Genomic DNA, 23,506 nt, shown 5'->3' with positions numbered 1-23,506 from the left:
GTAGCAGAGGGACATCTGCCAGACCATGTTGCTAAGTCAGAATTACAGTATTTGTGAATGTGATTGGAACTGTGCTGCACAGAGTTGGACATCTCAAAAAAGGAAACAGAAACAAATTCCTGTAGTGTCCTTGAGGAATAATTTCAAGGTCAGTCATTAAAAAGTGGGATAGATTGTTCTTAAAATAGAGGGGGAAAAAAAGCAATGAGCATTGCTGGTATTTTAATGATATATGCAGTAAGATTTCAGTCTAATTTCAGTGTTGCTCTTAGAAATTCATCTGTCTCTTACAGAAAGAATTCTTAGAGAAGTAATCAGTGAGAGCATGTGTGGCATCAGAAAAGAGGCTCATTGGACTGAGCATAAACCTTAGATTTTGCAGCCTAGGGGAAATAAAATTGGGAATTTGGGAGTCAGTTGGGTAAGTGTGGGATAATACCAGCATGGAAAGGAAGATCAGAGGGATGGATTTGTCCCCTGGAAGTGCTCTGAACCCTGAGACCCCCTGAACCCTGGGCTGGGGCTCTGATCCCATCACGCACATGGCCTCTATAAACCAAGCAAAACACTTTTTATTACATTTTGAGCAGTTTCTCCTTTTCCAGATCCATTTTCTGGTTGTTTCTTCTTCCTCACTCTGTAACTCCCTGAATATGAGCATCACCTCTTCTCCCCTCCAGTGCATCTTTGCACAGAGCAATGTAGAGACTCAAGATTATGATTTGCTGAGTAATACAACAGTAAGAAGAACAGAAGTCAAAGCTTCCCCTGAATAATTTTCCTGTGCTATTAACCTTTAGTAAGGCCATGGTTTTTAACAGGCCCAGATAGACACAGTTTTTGTATCTGTTTTGTAGCCACTACTACTAGTGTAGAGTATTGCAAGGGTAATTGTAGTGGTAACTTTTTTGGACAAAAATTGGCTTTAATGTTATACATTAGATAGCAAAATCATAAGTTTTCTTGGGAATATGTGTATTTTAAAAAATACAGTAACTTTAGATATCTTGTTTGCTTTCTGTTTTTTTGTTTTTGTTTTTGTTTTTGTTTTTGTTTTTTTTTTGAACTGCCCATATTTGCACCCATTATTTTCTGTTGTTTTCAAGTGTGCGTGCTAGAAACATTTTCTTTTAAGGAACATTACTCTGTTTAATAATCTGGTCCTAGTATTTATGATTAAACACAGCACAGAACAGCACAAATCGTGTGTTAAAATTAGGTAGAACTACTGCTGAAATTTACTTGTATATGAAATCACCCTTGAACTCCCATTCTGGTGCTGACACCCTGCTTTGTTTTATCATTTACATTGGCATCCACCAATTTCAAATTTGATTTCAAGGCTGCTCTTTGCATCTCCTGACTGAAACAGAAGTTACGGGGTATTTCTTCTCATCAGCTTTTTGTCAGACATTCTGTACTCTCAGTAACCCTGCACACAAAACTTTAAAAGCATCTACTTTCTGTGCTCTGATGATGCCTTGGAGTGGCTACCTGAAACAGAGGCTGGACAAGATGAAGAGAACAGAAATGTGTATTTATTAAAGGCACATCTTTAATAGAAATCACTAATAGATACACCTTGGGCAGTCAGAAACCTCTGAGAGGGGCTGCACCCAAGATGGACAGTGGGCATGAGTTTTTCAGACAATTTTAAGTTTGGTCCATTTACATATCAGGGGTTAATCCTCCAGTTACAGCTTCAGGTAATGAAGTCATTTACTCCAAATTTGCTCCCCTCCTCAATTCACTTTTGTTTTAATCTCTCAGGGCCTGAGCCAGTGAGGTGTCCTTGACTGTCAGGCCCAGAGAGGAATTCTTCTGTCCCACCAAAATGTGAAGATGGTGGGTAACACTCTAGATAGAGTTTAGAGTTATACACTAAAGCAGTACAGGATCTGAAAAATATAAAAGCTGAAATCCTAAGGCATCCCTGTGGGATTCAGACACCTCCAAAGCAGTGCTGCTGCTGAAGTTTGGCTGCTTCAGCAGCACAGGTCCTGCTGCATTTCTATCCCGACCTGCAATCTGACAAGCACAGAATGACTAAGGCCAGTAAACCACATTCCTGCCTTCTCTCAGAGTAATTTTCTTAATTATCTCTTTTCTTTTATCTGCATAAGGAAAAAAATAGTGAGATCTCAGAGTGAAAATATGCAAACCTATGAGTTAAAACACATGTAGTGCTAAAGAATTGATTTTAAGGCTCGAGTCAGATGTGACTAATAGTCCATGTGGCCAAAATCTTCAATCTGTCTGGAAAGACTCTGGTTGCAAAAAGAAATATTCCTGACAGACACGGGCTGTGGATAGCAGCTGTGATGGGATATGAAATAAAGACTGAATTGTAAAGGTGTTTCCTTTTTAGAAGCAGGCTGATGTGATTTTAAATGATTAAACTCAGTTTAAAACTAAAGTTGAGCTTTTGTTTTGTTTGGGGGTTTGTCTGTTTGTTTGTGGGGAGATTTTTGTGGGTTTTTTGCTTGTTTGGTTGGTTTTTTTAGTATGTATTTACCATTTTACCTGTGAGAAAAGGAGAGATCACTTGTTTGTGGATCTGTGACTGAATTTTATGGAGAACATTGTGTATGTGCTTTTTTGAGGTAGATAAACTTTATAAAATTTCTTTCATTCTCTAAGTGCTCTGAGTTCACTTTAAAAATCTGTCCTTGTTACTCCAGCTTTAGGAAATTGAAAGTCTAATTCTTTTCATGAGAACCCCAAGCATCTGAAAAGATTTCTATCTTTTTCTATTTTCGTGTTTGGGACGAACACTTGAAAAATGGTTAAACAGCAGCCTGAACAATCCGCCGCAAAATCTTCAAAGCGAATGATATTTTTTAATTATATCAAATTAACGTGATTAAAAGTTAAGTTCTGAACTGAGAGCATTTTCCAGTGAAAGGTGCTGCAACATCATTATTTCTCCCCAAAATGCATTTACTGTACATTTCTCAAAGCCATCAGGCTTGATTGAAAGGTAATGAAAAAGCTGTCCTGCGTCAGTTTATTCCTTGTATCCATTAAGAATAATTACGGCTGAACAATTTTTGATGCCTGTAACCTTCGCAAGTGTTGCTAATGGCATTATAAATTGCTCCTTGTCCAATGACTACAGGCTGATGCTTAATTCAAAAGCGCTCTGTCAACAGGGCTGATTTGTGTGGTTAATGAGTGCGTTTAAAACAACAGCCTGGGCTCATGCATCCTAATGTTGATAAAAGGATGTGGTTCAATAAAGAGGCTTGTCCGTAATAATTAGTGGCAACAAATGCTCTGGATTAGACCGATCCAGCATTAATGACTCGGCTTTCAGCCCGTTTCAGGAAAAAAAAAGTTTGTAGTTCTAACATTTCTGGCCTTGCATTTAAGTTTTTAGGAGTGGTCCTCTGTAAGGCAGGCTTAGGAAATAGAAATCTTTAATATACGCCATGCTGGGAGGGTCATTGGACAGGCTAAGCCCTCTACTTATTTTCCTTTAGAGTTTAATGTGGAAAAAGAAAATCGCAAGTTAATAAGAGATGAGATAAAAAGACCTGTTAACACCTCTTCTAGGACAGAAGTCATCACTTGGACAAAAAAGTGGGCACATCCAGAAAAGTGTAAGCAGCTGAAACTGAGACTTTACTGACAATCAGTGTGAGCAAAATAAGATAAATCAAAATAAGACAAATCAAAATAAGACAAATCAGTGACCTGCAATGAGCAGTAGCTGAAACTGTGCCCCGTAAAGGAAGAGATTTACTTATTGCAAAAATAAAACCCAAAAGAGATATGAAAAATCATTTCCAAGTGAATAATCAACTGAGAATACCATTGGCCATGGTCCAATGTTAGCAAACATGAAAATAAACATAATTTTCTAAACACACTGAGGTCAGACTTTTTCCTTCTCTTCAATGTTGTGCAGCAAACTTTGAAACTTTTAGATCCAGTCTCAGCTGTGGCAGTTTTCTCTAGAATTTACAAATTTCTAATAAACTCTGAAGTGCTATGAGTATTTTGGAATAAAAATTCTGTAATGAAAAAATATAGACATCCAGTCAGGTAAGAGCACTCTGACATCCCAGCTGCTCCTTTCCCTCTGGAACATACAGTTCACTGCAAAGGGACTCTCCCTTTTCTCAGAGGTCATGTGCTTTCAAAGAAAAATGAATTGCTTCCTTTAAAACCAAGTTATTAAGAGCAACCTTCATACTTTAATTTGGTTTGAGTGGGTGTTTACTGCGATTTTCATGATAACTGGGAACAGTTACCAGATATTTTGCTTGTTGCTGTTTTAATTTGCTGCTGTCCGTGGTCAGGCAAGCTCCCCTAGGCCTTTTGAAGATCTTCCCTTAAGACCTGTGAGGGGTATCAGGTAAGAGAAAAGTGGTTGAATTTGAAGAAAGAAAGATTTTTGTTTTTCGTTGCTCATGTCAGGCAGGTGGGATCCTTTTAATATTGTAAGGAAAAGAGCCACGTTCTCCTAAAAACATGACTGAAGATGCTGCAGGGAATATCCTGCTACAGGAAAGGGTCAAGAAAATCTGGACAGGGTGATATAGAATACAAATTCCTTCACCAATGGGTCCTGGCAGCTGTCCAAGGGGAGCAGGCAGGTGAAGGTAGGTGACTTTTGGCAATCTCTGCCAAAACTCCCTCCTGAGCTGGCACACAGTGCTGTGCAATCAATAATGTTTCAGAGCATCTTTCCTGGCACCTTTTTTTCCTCATAGCAAAAAAAAATGTCAACTAACTAAGGGGAAGTTTTAAAAGAACATTTTTATGCCTATAAAGTCAGTTTGACATGGTTAACTGGGCATCACAGATAGTCACCTATTCATTTAGTCCTCTCTTCTGAAAGTTAGCACTTTGGAGTGGCATGCTGTGGCTAATACCATACAAATTGCTGCAATGGGCAGTTAAACGTCGGGGTCAGAGGTTAAATGAACATGGTTGTTTATGAGGACACAGCCTGCATCCATTTGCATTTTAATATTCTTTCTGTGAGACAAAAAACCATTTTGAGGACAGCTTGTTTGGAAATCCCATTAACAGGTTATTTATGGGACTCATGACTGCGTGACCCTTAGCCTTGTTTTGTTAAACATGAACTAGACATGAATCAGATGGGCGGCTGGGCTGCTGCTATTGTTTTCCATAGCATTAAATGTCATTGGATTCAATTATTCTGAATCTGACACTTTCTAAGTTATTACCCTCATAATGCCTAATTTTCCTTTTTTCTTTGTCAACCTTGTTATTTCTATCTGCTTTAAAAAGCAGAGACACTCTAAAAAGGCCATTTCCTCTCTTATCACTGATCTAGGTGAGAATGGAGAGCTTATCTATACAGCTGTTAAATAAATAATTGGGAAGGCAGAGTTTAAAGAAATTAGAAGATTCCAGCTACTATCATGGTGCATTTTAAGGAATACAGAAATCTAAAAATTTGTCAGGGTAGCTATGAAAAGGTCAGGTAGCAAATGTTTGGAAAGGGATGGCTTTTAACCCTTTTTGTCAGGAGTGTAAAGTGATGAGTGACAAATCAGACTACAGTGATGATGTTGCTATCAATCAAAATGTGAACAATTTTCCATAATTCCAGAGAACAAGTTTTATAAAAGAAGTTTAGGTTTTATATGCTCCACACAAACCTTTAATTGAAAGGAGACACTGGAGAAGTGTCAGACTGTAGCAGAAATTAATGAAAAGCCATTGATGTTTCTCATATGAGAGCAGCCTTAGCATTGCTAAAGGACATGGCAAGTGCTGGGAATCAATATGTCCTATCTTACATATTCTTCTCTGCCATTTGATCTCTTACTGATCCAACATTTATGTGTGCTGCTTTTGGCTGAGGTAAAGTTAATTTTCTTCTCAGTAGCTAGTATGCGACTATATTTTGGATTTGTGCTGAAAACAGTGTTGCTAATTCTCTTCCTCCTACTTTCCTTTCCTGTTTTCCCTGCCATTCTTTTCCAAGTTTAAGAGAGATTTCCTGTATGAATTGTATATCAGTGGAATTCTTCTTTAGTGGCTAATTTATTCTTAATAGAAATTGGTGGGTTGGGGGTAGTGTGGTGTTGCTTTTTCTTTTGTGGGGGTGGAGTTTTATTTCTGAAGAAAAAGGAACAATATATCTTTAGCACAAGTTTGTAAGTGTCATGATTTTTCTACTAATTTATACCATATACTCCCCTTTTAAAATGTTAAATTACCTCATTGTATTTCTGAATATCATGTATATTTGGACGGAAATTAAGCTTGCTGTATAGTTGTCAAAATGACCACAATTTGCCCTATGAAATGTTCTGATTGCATGAGTAATTCAAAGCAATCCTGATCTCTGTATAAAGCAGTACAGACTGTTCAGGGGCAGGGTTTATGTATGCTGATTGGGCCTTCAGTTCAGCTGGCAGCAAATAACCTGCATATTGGAAAAGATGCAGTATGGATTCCCAAACTCCTAAATTCTAAAGAGAAAGAAAGAAGAGGAGAAATGCTGTTCCTCTACTCTAAAGGTTTCAAGAAAAGCTCAGTTTTGTTATGCATGTTTGTTCCAAGTTCTGTTGGAAAACTGCCTCAGTATTACCTCTGAAGTGAATATATTCATGTATTGTATTGCAAATACAAGTCCTGGTTCTAACTCTTGGTTTGTCCCGTTTCCTACTGAAATGGATGATTTCAACAAGAAAGATGAATAATATTAGGAAAAACTGTTCATTTAAAGTTGCACCACCTGAAGTGTTTTTAAGAAATCCTTTCCCTTAAGGTACTTTAGGTATTTAGTCAGGAAGCAGCCAGCTCCTAAGGAATGTTGCTGTAAGTCTTCTGAAACACTGCAGAAATCTGTAACTCCCCTCTGTATATGTCATTTATTAACAAATCAGCTATATGGCAGAGACATTTAAATATTTCACATGCTTTGTGTAATAATTAAGGCAGATATAGTGCTTGTATGCTGTAAATAAAATGATTTTCAATCAGGAAAGTTGTTTCAGAAAGACATATAAAAGCATGCACCACAATGGAACAGCTTATGCAAATATGTACGGATTTTATAATGTGGAGCCCTGCATGTTTTGTTGCAAAGAACATGTAAATTAGGGAAAGTTCCTGCAGAACTGCATTTCTTGGTTAGTTGTATATAATTTTAATGACCTGAATTCTGCCATTGTAGACAAAAATTACAGTTTTCTATGTAATATCAATCATGGTTACTTTGAAAATGAAAAAATACATCACAGTGAGCAATTTAAGAATTTAATCCTTACTTCTGTCTGGATCATACCTATGAGCAGATGATGATTTGCTCAAAACCATACCTAAGTAACACTTTTCCTTGACAATATTTTTCTAATGCTTTCTATTGGCCTTTCTAGTGTCTTGAGAACAAAGCATCAAGTTTGACCTGTAAAATTTATCTGTGACTGAAATTATTGTCTGACATAAAATTAATGTTGTGTTTTACTAGAGATGCACCAAAGAGTTCCCAGTAAGAGTTTCTTGCTCGTGGAACTCTTATGCTTGTTTCTACAAATGTCTCTGTGGATTGCAGTTTGTTTTTCAACAACAGGTCATCGACATAAAGTTCCTTTTCTCCAATAGAAAATTATCATTATTAAGAAGGAAAGGTACAGCTTTATCAAATTACAAAAGGGAAAAACATCCTCGTGGAAACTTTTTGTATAATTGTAGTTGTTGAGTCTTCATCATTCCGTGACTGGCTTGCAACTGAGGCTGAACTGGTTCACAAATTCTATTGCTCCAGAAGAGCACAAGTCCAGAAGCAATTCTGCATATGGATACAGCCTCTGCACAGTATGGGATAAATACACATATTTTCTCCACGTTTTTTTGTTATTGAACAGTCCAGAAGCAATTCTGCATATGGATACAGCCTCTGCACAGTATGGGATAAGTACACATGTCCTCTCCAGCTTTTCTTGTTATTGGACAGTAGGATTTGCAGAGTTTTCACTCCAATTATGCTGAAGACTTTCTTCACTTAGAACTTCCAGAGGTAAGGCTGGTTTCCAGCAGTGCTGTGCCTCCTGACCGGATTAAATGACAGGACATAAAAGAGGGCAAGAGCAGAGGCTGGCTGGCAGTGCCCAGAGCAGCTCACCCTGCTCTGCCTGCGTTTGCTGCCTGTGCTCGAGGAGCTCAAGACCTGCCTGGGCACCCAAACAAGATGGACAAAGTTTTTCCTAAACATTTGTATCACTGCAAGTGATTCTTCCTGTGCATGGATGCCTGAATTTTGTCACCTCATTCATGCAGAAGGCACCCTTGAGATTGCAGGGGCCAAAAACAAAAGGGTGTTATTCAAGATAGAACTAGAACTGTTCCAGGTACTAGAACAGCAGATTGAGCTCATACACCCTGCACAGACCCCAAACCTCTCACTGGGATTGATGTACTTTCACATCCTGATCTGCTGCAGTTTTAGTTCCATTCCAGTGAGAATTTTTCTTTGCCTGTTACTCAAAGAACAACCTAAGAAATAATTTTAAAGGGTATTGGTAGCTTTGCTGTTCATTCCCTTCTTTCTAATGTTCTGGATTTTACACCTTTTAGGCATTGCATGAAAACCAAGCCAAAGAGAACTAGGGAGAAATAAAATGAAGCATAAGAGCCTCTGAGTTCCCATGCATTCTTTGAGAACATTTTGACTTTTAATAAAACATATCTCTGAAGTATTAATGTGAATGCTTTTCCTAATGTTCAGAGATCAAAAATGACCATAAATACATGCATTGACTCTAAATCATAATGATCAAAATCATAATTATGATAATAATAATAATAATAATAATTTCCTCAGCATTGAAAACTGTTTTGATGTCTTGGTATGAAGTAAGTGTTTTGTTTTACTTCATTAAGCCTGCTTAATATGTTTTTATTAGCTTTTGAATTTGGTTCATTTGACATAACAAATTAGGAGTTTGGTCAACCAAACAGAACCATTTTTTTCTCCAGAGTGAGTTTTTCATTAATTTTTGGAATTTTTGCACTTCTCCCTCAAGCTTTTAAAAGTTTACAGAAAATTATTCCTGGGTTGGTCAGCTTCAGTCATATTGTGGGAGCTTCTGGTCCAATACATGTGCTTAATAACAGTAAATAAATTCTGACATTTTATTTTTACTCCTGAATAAAAAATGTTTATTATAGCAGTGAAAATAAGCAATCACATTCTATTTAATAGTGATAAAAAATTGTACATATCCCTGCAGGAGCTGACTAATCTATTTTCATTATAACAAACATTGATTTTGCACTAAAAACTCTCATTGTTTGAGATAATGACTGTTGGGTTTCTTAGTTATTCTTCTAGTTCCTAAATCATTAAAACCATAACAGTAAAAGAGCAAATAGGAATGAAAAAGACACCAAACTATATTGAAATGTAACATGATTTTGTCTTTGCTTAAAACTGAAGTCATCTTTAAGGCAGATCCATATTATCATACAAATTATCTTCCTCGTTTTGAGCTCATTTGAATAACATCTGTATTTTTGCCTATGGAAACAGGGCTGAACCCAAATGCATTGATTTTTGAATTAACATTGGTAGGATTAAGATGTGGATTTCTGGGGATCTCATTCATCAGCTGTTCCTCCTGATTCTCAGCTGTTGCTATAGGACACGTGAAAGCATAACGTCAGCCACTGCTATTTGTAAGGTAAAAAGGGCTGTTTATTTTTTGACTTTAACTTTTATATTTTTCTAAAGGTGACAGTGGATTGGAGAGTGAATGTGCCACCTCTTTAAAGACATTGGATAAACCATTAATACATCAAGTTTCTCCATCCCTATGAAGGAATGCAAAACAATAGGCTGTTTACAGAAAGTTGTGTGAGAAAGTTCTCTAACAGAATGTAAACTCAGAAGGCTTTAGGAAATCTTAAGAATCAGAGCAACACTCAGCAGTGCTGGCTCAGTGGAGCTCAGCCTGTGCCTCAGAGCTGGAGCATGTCAGACAAATCTCTGCCTCACGTGCCCGTGTAAAGATTTGTATTTCACATGCTCTCCCTCTCAAATAATTCTGATGATGGAATTGGTGAGGAGGGAGCCTTGTTTGCTTTGCTTTCTCCAGGCAGAGTGCTACTTTGAATAATTCCAAGGCGTTTTTTTCCTAATGGGCCTGGAGGGAAGTGGGTCCCCCTGTGCTCTCTCCTTCCCCCCCACTCCTCCAGCTGTATTAATGTATTCTGTGTAATGTCAGGGGCTCGCTGAATGCACCTTCCCACCACCAGCAGGATGAATTATTGACGGCAGGGATATTCCCTGGTGGATACTTTTCCAAGGTTATACTCTCTGATATTAGATATTTATTCGGCATAAGGTAGGGATAAGAACCTCATTGCCACATTATGTCTGACACAATCAAGTTTTGGGGAATTTCAACAACATTAGAAGATTTGTATAATATATTCTTTTAGAGACAGAGGCACAGCTTTAAACAAAGCATAATCCCTGCTGCATATCATTTCCACCCTAATGCAAAAAGAGGAAGCGAGACCATAATGCTGTTTGCATCATTTCCCCTTTGTGTTCATATTCACCTAATATTCAAAATCCATGTATTCATTAAACAGAAGAAAATGATGAAAAAGCTAAAAAATAAAAAAAGAAAATAATGGAACAGGTTTCCATAAAAGTGGCATAAAATTGAGTCATTGTTTCTAGATATTTGAGAATGTATTTGGAAATAATTAAATGGTTGATAGCATTCACACACTGCAATTTCACTGGTTTTGCTGCTCACATAATTCCTAATTTCTTTGAATCAACTGTTGTTTATATTTCTGCTATCTGTAAAAAAAGGATCTGGAGAACACTTCACTCACTGTCACCCAGGCTCTCCTTGTCAGCCCCTTTGTTAGCCAAGCCTGCAGGGTTTGTGTCCTGGCCACTGGACCTTTTGTGCTCCTCACGCTGTAGTCTTAGACAATGGAGAGAAAAATAAATCTTCTGTGACAAGTTTACTTAAAGGGATACTATCACATTAAATAAGCATATAAATATACCCACAAGTAACGTCATTCCTTTGGAAATTTTGGGAAAAAATATTTTTTCTTTGTACCACTAGTTAATATCTTCATCTGTTTCCAATGAGGTAAATGTGAAAATCACACAATTTTTTTCACACTTCAGGCTGTTCTTTACACAGCGTTTCCCAAAAATTAGGGAAAAACTCAGCTCTTTTACCATTCCTTTTTAGTCAACATTCAGGATCTGAATATTGTGTCCTGCCCCAGTGGGAGATTGGGATGCAAATATTTCAAGGGAGTGTTTGAGCTTAAAAAAGCTGTTTCTATTTCTAGTGAATTGTTTATGGAAAAAGGACCCAAAAAAAGCATATTTGCTAATGATGGGTGTCATTAGGGAACATAAGCAAAATTAAACATTTTTAGGAGATTAACCTAGCCTTTTTCAGGAGAAATTATCTTCAAATACAAGGGCCTCCAATCTCTGTTTCTTCATCACCTTTTTATTTTATGCAACTTTATAAAATCACTTAACGTAATTGTCTTTGGTAAATAATTTAGTAAATTTTAGCAGGATCATAGAATTAGAGTGGTTTTAGAGTCATTCCTACATAATTTTAAATCAGGCTGTTTGTAAGTAATCATTGTAATTTGTTTATGAAATTCATTAATAAGGTAGAGACCAAGATTTCATAAAGAGTGAAGAAAACAACAAAGAACATATTGAGAAAACATACTGATTGATAGAGAAAATCCTGCTTAATTTGTTAAATGGCTATTTAAACTCTATTTGTAAATGAGGTTTTGGTAATATTTCATAGCTACACTCAGATGCGCAGTTCCCTGTTGGCACAAATTCGTGCTTTAATTTCATGGAGACTTTTCAATCAGCACAGGAATGCCAGGGAAATCTTCTGGAGTAGAAAGGAGCTGTAAGAGTGGATGTGCCAGATCCTAGATTGCAGAATAAATCTGTGTATTGGTCGTCATCACTGCCCCCATGGGCTGGCAGCAGCTTTACTGAGGCTCAGCAGCTTTTAGGGGGATTTCTCTGCTGCTGGGACTGTGCTTTCAGCTTTTCTGGGAGTCTGTTTCTATATTAATTAATTACACTGAGGGTTTTGTTTGGGGTTGGGGCTCTTTGTGGTTTTGTTTTGCAATACTGTTTTGTTTTGTTGTAAAGCAACCCTCAGCACTAAGGAAAGGGCTCAGGAGCTAATTGGATGTTAATGAATGGAGGAGAATAAATACCTTACTAGGGGAAAAAATGTTCTCTGTTTGAAGACCACTTTCTCTAGTGATTCATGTTTTTTTCTGTAGGTTTTGCCTGGGGTAAATTCTACAATACCATAGAACTGTTAAATAATATTTATATTAACATACACATAGCCTGTTTGCAATTTAGGTTCCACTGTGCTGGACATTTTACCAAAATATATGCGCCTGACTCCCATCATCTGAGGGAGCTTAAAAGGACCTAGAAAACTAATTTGGAGCACCAAAAAGATGGTGAGGCTGAGGCCTTCATATAGTTCTGCAGCAGCTCTTTGGCAAGCTTTATTAGATTTTTTTATATTGTTGTTTCTGTTGCTCTTTTGCACAGATTTGATATCAATGCTTTAAACTTTGTTGAGGATTTCTGGAGACATTTCTTGGCTCTGAGGATTTTCTGTGACATGTAAAGATTTTTGATTTGACATCAAAGAGATTTTTTAGAAAGCTGTGGAGATGATTCATGTCTAAGCATTGGGAACCCCCCTCACCCCTGCTGTCATACCTGAAAGACATTCATCATCTGCATTCTGTTTTCCACCTCAGAACTCATGCAAGCAGATACTGAACAGAGTCAACAGGCAAGCAAGAGCTGCATTCAGACATAATTTTTTTCCTAATTTACAGAATTTTCTACTCTTCTGAAGTCTGAAGAAATCCTTGTTTGTCAACTGCACATTCATCACTGTGCAGTTTTCAGCACAAGACCTAATAATTGCTTCTAATATAACGTATAAATGCTATTAAAAATTCCCAGGAAAAATTCTTTATTAAATATTTTTTCCTCCATCTCTCTCTTCAGATAGTTCCCTTTCCTGGAAATGTTATCTGTTCAAGATATGCCACCATCCAGATAACCATTTTACTCTTGTCCTCCTTGCACTAATAATAAATCTTATAATTTTAGCAAAGCTCTGAGCTCTGAAAGAAGGAAGGACAACTGTGCCACTGCCTTGAGTCTCACCCTCACAGCAAAATTCCTTGCCAAACAAAAGTAATTCAAACTTTGCCTTTGGGAGAAGTGCTTACTTCTTAAACTCAAACACCACCTACATGATGTTTGAGGAATAAATGGCATTAACTAGTGCATAACTAGTTCTAACATGATGTTCAGCAGGAATAACTAGTTTTAAAAGTCTTGCAGAACAGCAGTAACACTCTTCACATAGTGCTTGACTTTCTCATTTCAAAGAGATGATGAAATTCATAATGTTTATGAAGCCTTTCTGAGAAGATCCTGAATTCTGAACCACAGTGCAGTGTTCCAGGCCCTGCTGGGCTGAATGCACTGGGCTGATAATTGCTAATGAGGATATTCCATGTTCTTACTATAACATTTTCACCTTGAGATCTCTAAACACTTTCAAGGCCAGGAAACTCTTCACTTCCAAGGGAAAAAAAAATAAAAAGAACATTTTTTTTTTTCAATTGCCCCAAGAATTACCAGAACAATTCTGTACACTGCAGTTATACAAATCCATGTGAAAATGAAACAGAAGCTTGAGGCTCCAGGCCTCACCTGGCAAAACCAGCTCCAGGAGCCAGTGACTGCTGCTGAGTGCAGTCCTGTTCCACACTGAGAGTAAGTGGGAAATTAAGAACCAATTTTCTAGCTCTCAGGTTTCAGAAGCTGCTAATTTTTTTTTTTTTTGGAATCTAGGGAGAAGGTGCTTTTGTTGAAGAGAAAACAGGGGTCACAAAAAGGGGTGGCTTTTCTGAATCCCTTGTCTGTGGAGCTCCTGGCACAGGATGTGTCCTGCCAGCAAATATCTGCCAAACCTGCGTCCCCTCCTGCTCCCACCTCCTCTTCCTTCTTGCCTCTCTTTTGTGTCTGGAAATATTTCCCTCACAGCTGCAATTTGGCTCACAGACTGACCAGAAAAATCCAGGTTTGGATTGCCATGAAGCCTTTTTTGTCTTTGAGGGTGGAATGCAATGGAGAGGAACCTGTATCAAACAATTTGGGTGTGCTGTGGAGGCTTTTTGGGGTTGTTTTGCAGTTTGTAACTGATCTCTTGTTTCTGGAGAGCAGGATGTTTGTCCTACGTGTAGTCTGGAGGAATTAGGCTGAACTCTAATTTACACTTGTTTAACTACAGATGCATCCCCACTGCTATTTGTTTATCTCACATTTATTACACTCTTCGAAATTCAAGTTAAGCACTCAGGGGCTTTTTCTAGTAACACTAATGGAGGAGAATAGATGCATTATATGTGAATAATGTATTATGATGATACAATTTGGGTCTCTTAGCTCTAACCAAGACCAGTCCTGCTTTACATTATTTATAATTTACACACACCTTCCTGAACATTTTTATGTAAATATTTAATATAGAAAGTGAGTTAACTCTTTCATTTTGGAGGTTCCCAGTAAAAAACAGGAGAGAATGCAAAAGGGCTTCCAAACATCTGTACCCAAAGAAGGCAAGTGGCCAATCTTGTTTATTTTCAGAAATTTAGAGAGAAATGTGAGAAATTACAGAGAAAAAAAATGTGTGCTGGCTTAGCACCAAATCCTTTTGGCCTTTCTCCTTCCCAACTGCTCTTATTAAATTGAATGAATGTTGACTGCAGACGGTGTATTTGTGGATGCTTGGCTGCCAGCATTTGCAGCACAGTGGTTTTGCTCTTTGCTGTTTTCTGACACATTTTGTCTTTTGGTGTTTTGCTCACTTTGTACCCATATATCCATTTTGAGAGAGGCAGCAGGGAGCAGATTCCCTTCCTTGCAGCCTCCTGAATGTCTGAATTAGACCTTAGACCAACAAAAACAATTAGTCATTTCTCGGAAATCTTGATTGTTTCTGTCTTCTTATCTCTGGCCCCAGGAATATACAGAATGACAATAATATACCACCACCGCATGGCAAGATTCATAACTTTCAGGTCTTTTAAATACCAGTTGGTGGACTTGTATTTTCCCTATCTTCATGAGCTGGACTTGCCCTCCACACTGGAAGAGGAGCTGAAATCTTTCCATGTGGAATCACCTCAACAGAAAATCTGCCCAAAGCTGCTGACTGCCCACTTTCCTTTGTCTTGTCCTTGCTGCTGTGAAATATTTTCATATATTTAATACATAAATTGTTGCTACTTTTGAGCTTGGAGCTTGAAGTAGAAACCAAATTAGAAGCACAATTTTGCAGCAGACCTTCATCACCACTGGTTACCCAAATTTTCCCTTGATACAGTCCCATTTATGCTCCATTCCCTTTCCTGTAGCCCTAAAAATTTTTGAACTCTAAGCAGGTAAGGCTATAGCAAAAATATGAGCAACCCCTGGCAATCCTCAATATCCTTCTCTGGGGAAAAAAATTTTTGGGACAACCTCTTCTAGTAGATTTAAGGCAGCTAATTAATTTATGTACATCTGATCACTTTTGTTTGAGCATAAGGAGTACATTTTCTGGTGTGTGCAAACACAGGTGACAAAAGGCATTTTCAAACTGCAGATCTGTACTGTCTTTTCCTAGTGCACTCTGTTTTAGCATGAGAGCATGAGATGTTGACTCCCTAATTGCTGCTTTTATGGTGTGGGGAAGAAAAAAAAAAAGACAGACATTTCCAAAAAAAAAAAAAAAAAAAAAAAAAAAAAAAGAAGATTAGAAGATTAGCTTCAGGTCTTCTGAAAAATATCATCCTATAATTTGAGTCCATGTACCTACAAATTCCCAGCAGGCTCTGAGCCAAAGAAATACGCAGATGAAATAAACATACAAAAAGACAGCTGCTTTTTGAAATCTAAGAATTGAGTTATATACCTTTTTGACAGCTTCCTGAATCACAGCCCATATCCAAGATGAGTAAATAGGTATCTGGCCCTTTAACTAGGTTCCATTACATATAATTAAAGACTCACAGAATTAAATGGCCTACATGGAAAGTGGCTTTCAGTGGGCTAAATGCCTGAAGCAATCTCCTTGCCTGAGCACAGAAGTGACACTGGCTTGTGGATCAATATCATCTCTGTTATTAATATCAAAAGCGCATTACTTTGTTTTTGCCTGGCTGGGCTCCAAGCCTTGAGCCCAGCTCACATCCAGCCATTTGCCTGGACCATAATTTACTTTTGTGAGTTTTTAAGGTATTGTTTTGTCAGGGCCAATCACCATGAAGTTATAAATGATTCTGAGGACTTGCACTCTCTGTTAGTGGCATATGCGGTGAAATTAATTTTTAAAAGTTTCATGTCAATTACTTCTGTCCTTGAGTTATGCAAGGGGACAAAAGAGCAGAGATTTAAAGACATGAGCGATATCAAACAGATGAGGTAACGACAAACAGAAACAGCAGCTTGGGACCAAATAGACATTACACTATCTTTAATTGATACATTGAATTAAACAATGCTAAAGTTAAATAAATATTGACCACTTAGCAAAAGAACCATTGATTTTTATGATGTACAACATTTACATCACATACTGCTCCAGTCTACAGATTTAGGCTCCGAGACTGTCAGCTCTGGCACAAATATTCTTCAGGACAGCTTGTGCTGCTGCTCAGTCCCTTTCTAGAATTATTGAGGCAAATGCTAGCAATTTCCCCTGGTTTTTGTTTCCAAGGATTGTTTCTTTTTGAAGAGTTAAATCCTGCCAAGTCAGAAAGTCAGGTACGCAGGGGACCATGCCCAGGCAGGCAGAGTTTTGCAGTGAATTATTTGAATTATTAGACTGACTGCACATCTGGGGGCACTGGCCATATCTGTTCCTCAAACATCTGCCTTGCCCTTTTATTTTTCTTTTTTTTTTTTTTTTTTTTTTTTTTTTTTTTTAGTGAGGAATGAAAGACAGGCAGCTGCTGAGTTCCTGTCAAGTGACAGAAGTGTTTTCTGCATTGCAGGGGACTCTGCAATGGCAACAATCACTTACAGAATAAATCACCCTGTGCTGTAAACTGGAATGCACTGACACTTTTGGGCATCCTCAAAAGGGGTGATCTTTGCAAACACCCCCTGTAGCTGCTTTTTTTGAAGCTGACATGTTAATGCTCACTCTATTAACATTTATTTAATTACTTAAATACGCTATATCTTAATGATGTGATATCTACCTACCCTGGAAACAAACTAAGACAACAAAATAATTTGCTTACCGAGCAAGAGTTTACATCTTTGTGCCTGTTACAGCTGCATAGCAAGGTTGTATTTTTTTAAATAGCTATTTTGTAGTTCTTTCACATGTGATGTGTCCCTGGTTGTGAAACATATAAAAAATGCTAATCACTGGCATATAGTTTCTCACAGAAAGTGTGAGGTCTCTTCCTGGCCAAGCAGAGATTTCATTAAGGGAAATCTATATGCTCAGTAATGCCAGCTCTGGTTACATATAGCTTCCTGTGTCTGCAAGAATTGCCAAAACACCAGTTAATAGGTTATTAATTCAATTAGTCCATGATTACTGCTGCTAATATCTAACTCCTCATTGTTGTGGCTCCCTTTGACTTGAGTTATTAAGGAGTATTTGGATTTTATTACAATTGACAGGAACTCCAATATTCTCCATAGATAGAACATGACCTGTTGCAAAAGACATTCAGAAGGAATGAAATGGCTTTTTAAGTTCTGGGTTGGGTTTTTTAGCGATTTTTAAAATTACATCATAAACATAATATAGAATTAAATTAAGATGGAAAATTATAAGGTTCAAGGAGGACATGCTGGATTTCTTAGAGAAAAATCAAAACGCCTTTAATTAGTTCTCAGTTATCAACAAGTCTAATTTGGTAAAATGAAAAAATTAACTAACACAAGAGAAAGGAATTACTGACGACAGCAGGAGAGGCAGATAAGTAAAGCACCTCTGTACCCTCCTGCACAGCTCTTAGCATGGAGATTTGCACATTGCAACAGCGTGACCTTGGAAATCTCAGAGTTTGCTTCACCCATGGCAGTGCTCATGCTTGTCAGAACCCCAGTTGTTAACAAGCTGCAGACTGCATGGAGAGCAGCTGTAGGGATGTGAATGGTGATCAAGATATTTTATGTCCAATCTCATGGCTCAATTTGCAGATGGGAATAAACCTTCTAAAGCACTAAATAACAAAAAAACATTTTGCAAACAGGTATTTACCCATTTTCCATGTCCAGTGTTTACACTGACTCAATTTCAATTGTTGTTTTTCTTCAGCAGAGTGTTGGTAGCTTTAATTGCTGTTTAATTGAAACTCTCCAGGTCTCTGTCCAAGTTTTTGGAAGGGTCAGGGTGAATTTGTCTCCCAGTGAGGAAGGGACTGACCTGCACGTGGAGTCAAAAGCTGGGGCTGGAAGAGCTTAGCTTTTGATGTTCCTCTCTAAATGTGAAAATATGCTCTCATTGCCTGATGTCCTACAAGGTTGCCAGCTCTCACCAGGCAGTAGATGCAAAGAAACATTATGAGAATATTATCTTTCACCTGACAACATCACAGAGACTTTAATCTGCATATGTGTGTGTGGGGGGGCATCTTATTATCATAATAAATGAGCATCTGAAGGGAACATGTGAAGAAGAGAGTGCAGGGGTCTTTTTGTGATGCCTGATGACAGGACGAGACAGAGGGATGTTCTGTTTTTAGAGCGAGTGTTGGAGCTCACTGTGTGTTTCACAGCCTTGTTAGAAGGAACATGAACTGCTCAACATTTTAACAGCAGGGCAGTGAACAACAAGCAGAGTCTGTTTCCCTCCACCCTTCCCAGCATGCAGATGCCCCCAGTTGCAAAAGTGGCAATTTAAAAACATGTAAAATTCATAAATGAGGCAGCAGCTGTGTACAGCTTCAGCAAAATGTTAAATTGCTGCATCACTGTAGACTCTAAATGGCAATAAACCTTCCACCTCTCATAAATTAAGCAGGCTTTTAAAAAAAATGGTATCTTCTACTGCAACTTTTTATGGATGTTTGGTAACTTTAATCATTTTGCAAAATGCAATTCCTGCTCAAAAATTTCCTCCCAGGTACATATTTATGGAGAGCTAAAGCTCTGCAGTGAGTTGATAGGTAAGTTTGAATACAACAGTGCCAAAAACTCCATTAGATTTATCCTGAGGCAGTGGCTGCCCAGTAATTACAAGAGGGCAGACTTAACAGTGGTTTTGAGTAGTAGGAAAGTGACTTTTAAAGGGTGTGTCAGAGGTTCAGGAGATGAACTTGGAAATACTCTCTACCTGAAAGAGAAAAGGGGGGCGACAGAAAGAGGGTGACAGAGATAGAATAAAGAAAATGTCACTGTCTGTTGATCCTTTCCAGCTGGTCTTCTTGGTGGTGAAGGACCCCCAAAAAGCATGGATTCCAATGGGTTAATATAGGCTCAGGCTAGGTAGGAAAACCCAAGCACAGCCCTGCAGGGGGGAGTTTGCCACTGTTTCTTACAGCAGACTCTGGGTTTGTCACATCCTTTGCAGTCCTTCAGTGCCTCAGGAATGACTCTGGGGTATTTTGGGGGTTCTTTGATGGATTGTGACACCCATGGATTATGACACCCCCTCAGCTGCCTCTCACATCAATCTGCCATGGGTGTGGCCTGTGGGGTTGAAGGTTCCAGTTTGTGTAAGGGAGGCTGGGTGTGCAGTGCCTCTGGCCAGAGGTTGCACCCCAAACCTGCCTTGTTTTAGGGGGAGTAAACCTGGCTTCTGTGGGCTGTGGTCTCCCTCACCCCAAAATCAGCCAGGGAAGAATTCCTGCTCTATTTGGCTTTCTTGTGGATGCATTCATCTCCCTCAGCCTTGTTTGTTCTTGTCTAGGCTGGGATGATTGAAAAATAGCATATCTAGGTGCTTTAACTTACAGCCCAAAGTTCCAGTCAGGAAATTTCAGAGGCTTCTTTGGTTGCAGCTTCTTTATACAGTTTTTGTTACCATGGGCAAAACTCTTTTATATCAACGTTTGGGGCATGAACTATCTCAGTCTCTGACAAGCTGATATCCCCAGTTATTCCCCATATGAAGTGGTGCCAAGCAGGGAGGATGAGCCCAGGCACACCTGAGTGGAGCCAGTGCTCTGCCATCAGCTCTTCTTCCCTCTTGGTCTGGGTGGGCTTTTCTCCTGTTTGCTTTGCAGGATGATATTGTAAATGCAGGCGAACCCAATGGGAAGAAATGACAATATCTGACTCAATTCAGAAGGCTGAATTATTTCTTTATTATAACTATGCTAAAATACATTAATATACTATATAAAAGGAGGATACTAAAACTACATACTACTTTCTCTGACTCTCACACAACTCGTGACCCTCTCTGAGAGTCCAGCCCCAGGTCGGTTGGATTGGCCACCAGGCTCAAACAATCCTCACCAGAATTCAACCCAGCACTCACCCCAGGTACAGTTTGCCAAACACATTCCACATAGGAAAAACAAGGAGCAGAAATAGAAATTTTTTTCTCTTTCATTTCTCTCTGTGCACCTCTATGAAAAATCCTGAGAGGAAGAGAAATGCGCTTGCCACAAGATGATGTGGAAAAAAGAGCAAGTTCCTAAAGGGTGCTTTAGAAGCTGTTTGCAAACATTGCAGACTTTCAAATTTTCTGCAAATACAATAGCATTTTGTGCTCTGTACAAGTCCATAGCACTTGGGATCTTATTGTGGAAGGAATGTGAGGGAGAAGCAATTCCAAAGCTTCCTGGTAAGACCTGCTGTGAAAAGCTCAGCAGAAAGCCTTTGTTTTGAAAGTACCCAAGAGATAAACTATGGCACATCCCATTTTACCTATTTTTGGACACCAGTCAGCCATACCTGTATTATAGCAGGTATTTAAATGTCTTATTGAAGCAAATAGGTTATACTCTGATGAGGTGAGTGAAGTCCCTGGTGAAATGAAGTAAGAATTTCAGAGCTTTTAGTTCAGCTCAAGTCATCATGTGCAGGATTAGGGCATGAACACAACACCAAGAACTAGAGCAGAGTTCTGAACTGCACTGGACCTCTCATTTGAGGTAGCATTTGTGATTAATTTCCTTGTTGGAAACCTGACTACACTTATTACTGCTCCTCCTCTGCAACTGTATTATGAAGAAATTATATTTTCAGGGCATGAAATGCTTTATTTGAGCTTAGTGTTCTGTTTCTTTGCTTTTATTTATAAATGTCCAGTATTCCGTGGTTTCACAGGGTTGCCTGGCTAGCTATGGCTCCTTGTTCTAACTGCTAAATCTGTCTTGTGTACTTTAGTAAATAAATTTAATATGAATTGAAAGGCAGCAGACCATTCATTTAACAAGATAAAGCTTGACTGGTCAATATTACAGATGAGAAATTCAAATGAACTACTAATGCTATTGGAACACTGGCTTTTCATATCTATAAAAGTTTACTTTCTATATTCCATATTTTAAAACAATAAGTATTAGCTGATTGTGGGTTTTCCAAAGCACTTAAGAACGTTTTTAAATTTCATTTTCATAGTGGAGGATTAATAGCACCACTGAACCCAGTTCATTTTCAGTATTGCATCTGCACCCAGGGAGGGAAATCTCTTCCCAAAGCTACCCATAAAGGGAGATGCACAGACCTTGTTCCAGCATCACTTCTAGACTTGGGCTCCGAGGTTTTTGTTCAGTGTTCTCACTGTGGGTATGGATCATGCTAATATCAAGTTACATGTGCATATGGGTAGGACAGCATATGCTCAATCCTGGCCTTCTGCTCAGCTCCAGAGGCAAAGCTCATATCTGAACACTTACAGAGGAGGAAACCACAGCTCCCAAAGTCACCTGGGGGAGTCTGTGCTTGCAGTTGCATACAGGATCATTTGGCTCAGGAGCAATTCTAAATTCATGTGACAATTTGAGGTGACATTTCCAATGCTGTGGAAGAAAACCCACTTTCCTGGGAAAAAAAAAAAAAAAAAAGAAAGAATAGGAAAAAATGTATCAATGTATATCAGCATGAGCAAATGAAATGAATGATTCCAGTATTTTTTTAAAGTTTGCTCCTATGAATAAGCCACTTCTGAAATTGTAGTTTATTAAGTAAGAATATTGTTGTTATATATTAACAAACTGTCTGGTGGCCATTCTCATGTCTTATTACTTCATGCACTATGGCAGTGCTTTTAGGTTTGAGCTAACCTTGGTGAAATATATCATGGTTCAATAATGTTTCTTCAACTGTGTCTGATAAAAGGCCTTGCCCCCAACAATATATGAATATTTAAATCACTGTTAATTATTTATAGTATGTTTTTATTAACACTGACTTACAGCATGGACAAGTAGCAACTAAAGCTCATTATGTTCCAAGGTTTAACATGCATCTCAAACAACATTACTGCTGCTGAAGGGAGAGAATATCCATGTTTTTATCCTGTGTTGGTATCTGTAGGAGTGAATCCAGAAGATCACTGAAAGGAGGCACTTGTTGACTCAAACATTTTAGAGAAAGGTTCTAATATCAGCGTGCAAGTGAAATGAAAAGTTCATGTTTCTAATAGAAACATTTGAAATGTAACACCTCAGCATGGAGCTGGGGACACTTAATAAAAAATCAAAATCTGTCTGGCACCACTGAAGGCTCAAGTGAGGACTCTTACAATGACTCTTTCTTACCTACACTATTAAAGCCTCAAGTTTAATGAAAAACTTCACCTAATTGATCCTGTTTTCATTTATCCTTTTTGTGCACGCTGTGAAAAAGCATTTCTTCTTCCTTGATAATCAGGTATGTTCTATAGTTGCCACTTTTTTTTGCTGAGCTCTTTAACCCCTTCCTGACCAAGCAAAGAGTGCTATTCAACGTTTTCCAATTTTTTTTTGCCATTGTCTTTTCAGCTCCTGGTTGTTTTACTGTTGAATTCCCTTTGGGCTGTTGTCAGTTCTGTGGTGAATATTGATGATTCCCATCTATCCAGGTATTTATGTGGACTTCATATTGCCAAGGCAGCATAGCCATACAACCTAACACAGTATTCTGTGTGAGCTAATAGGAAATCCCTACAAGACCAGATTTAAATCTCTCTGGTTGGTAACACAAGGTGGTGCCTCTGCATATGATGACAAGATTTCATTAGCTTTTTTTTTGTAGCTGTATCTTAATGCAAAACCATATCTAATCTTCAGTTTGCTGTCTCTGCTAGGTGTCTTTCAGCACTGCAACTTCTTTGGATCTCCTCTCTCTCACTGAGTCTCTGAATTGTGGATTATTTTCCCTGGAGGTATAAGTGTATATTTTTCCATATATGAAGATAATAAATGGCAGAAGTAGAGATGAAAAGAAAAAACATTACCTGAGAGCAGAAATAGAAGGAGATGCAAAGAAAAGACTGACAGGGAGATA

Source organism: Lonchura striata, chromosome 23, assembly GCF_050655825.1.
Source record: "Lonchura striata isolate lonStrDom1 chromosome 23, ASM5065582v1, whole genome shotgun sequence".
In the NCBI taxonomy this organism is placed as follows: domain Eukaryota; kingdom Metazoa; phylum Chordata; class Aves; order Passeriformes; family Estrildidae; genus Lonchura; species Lonchura striata.
The sequence above is the reverse complement of the archived record's forward strand: the minus strand, read 5'-3'. Positions refer to the sequence as shown.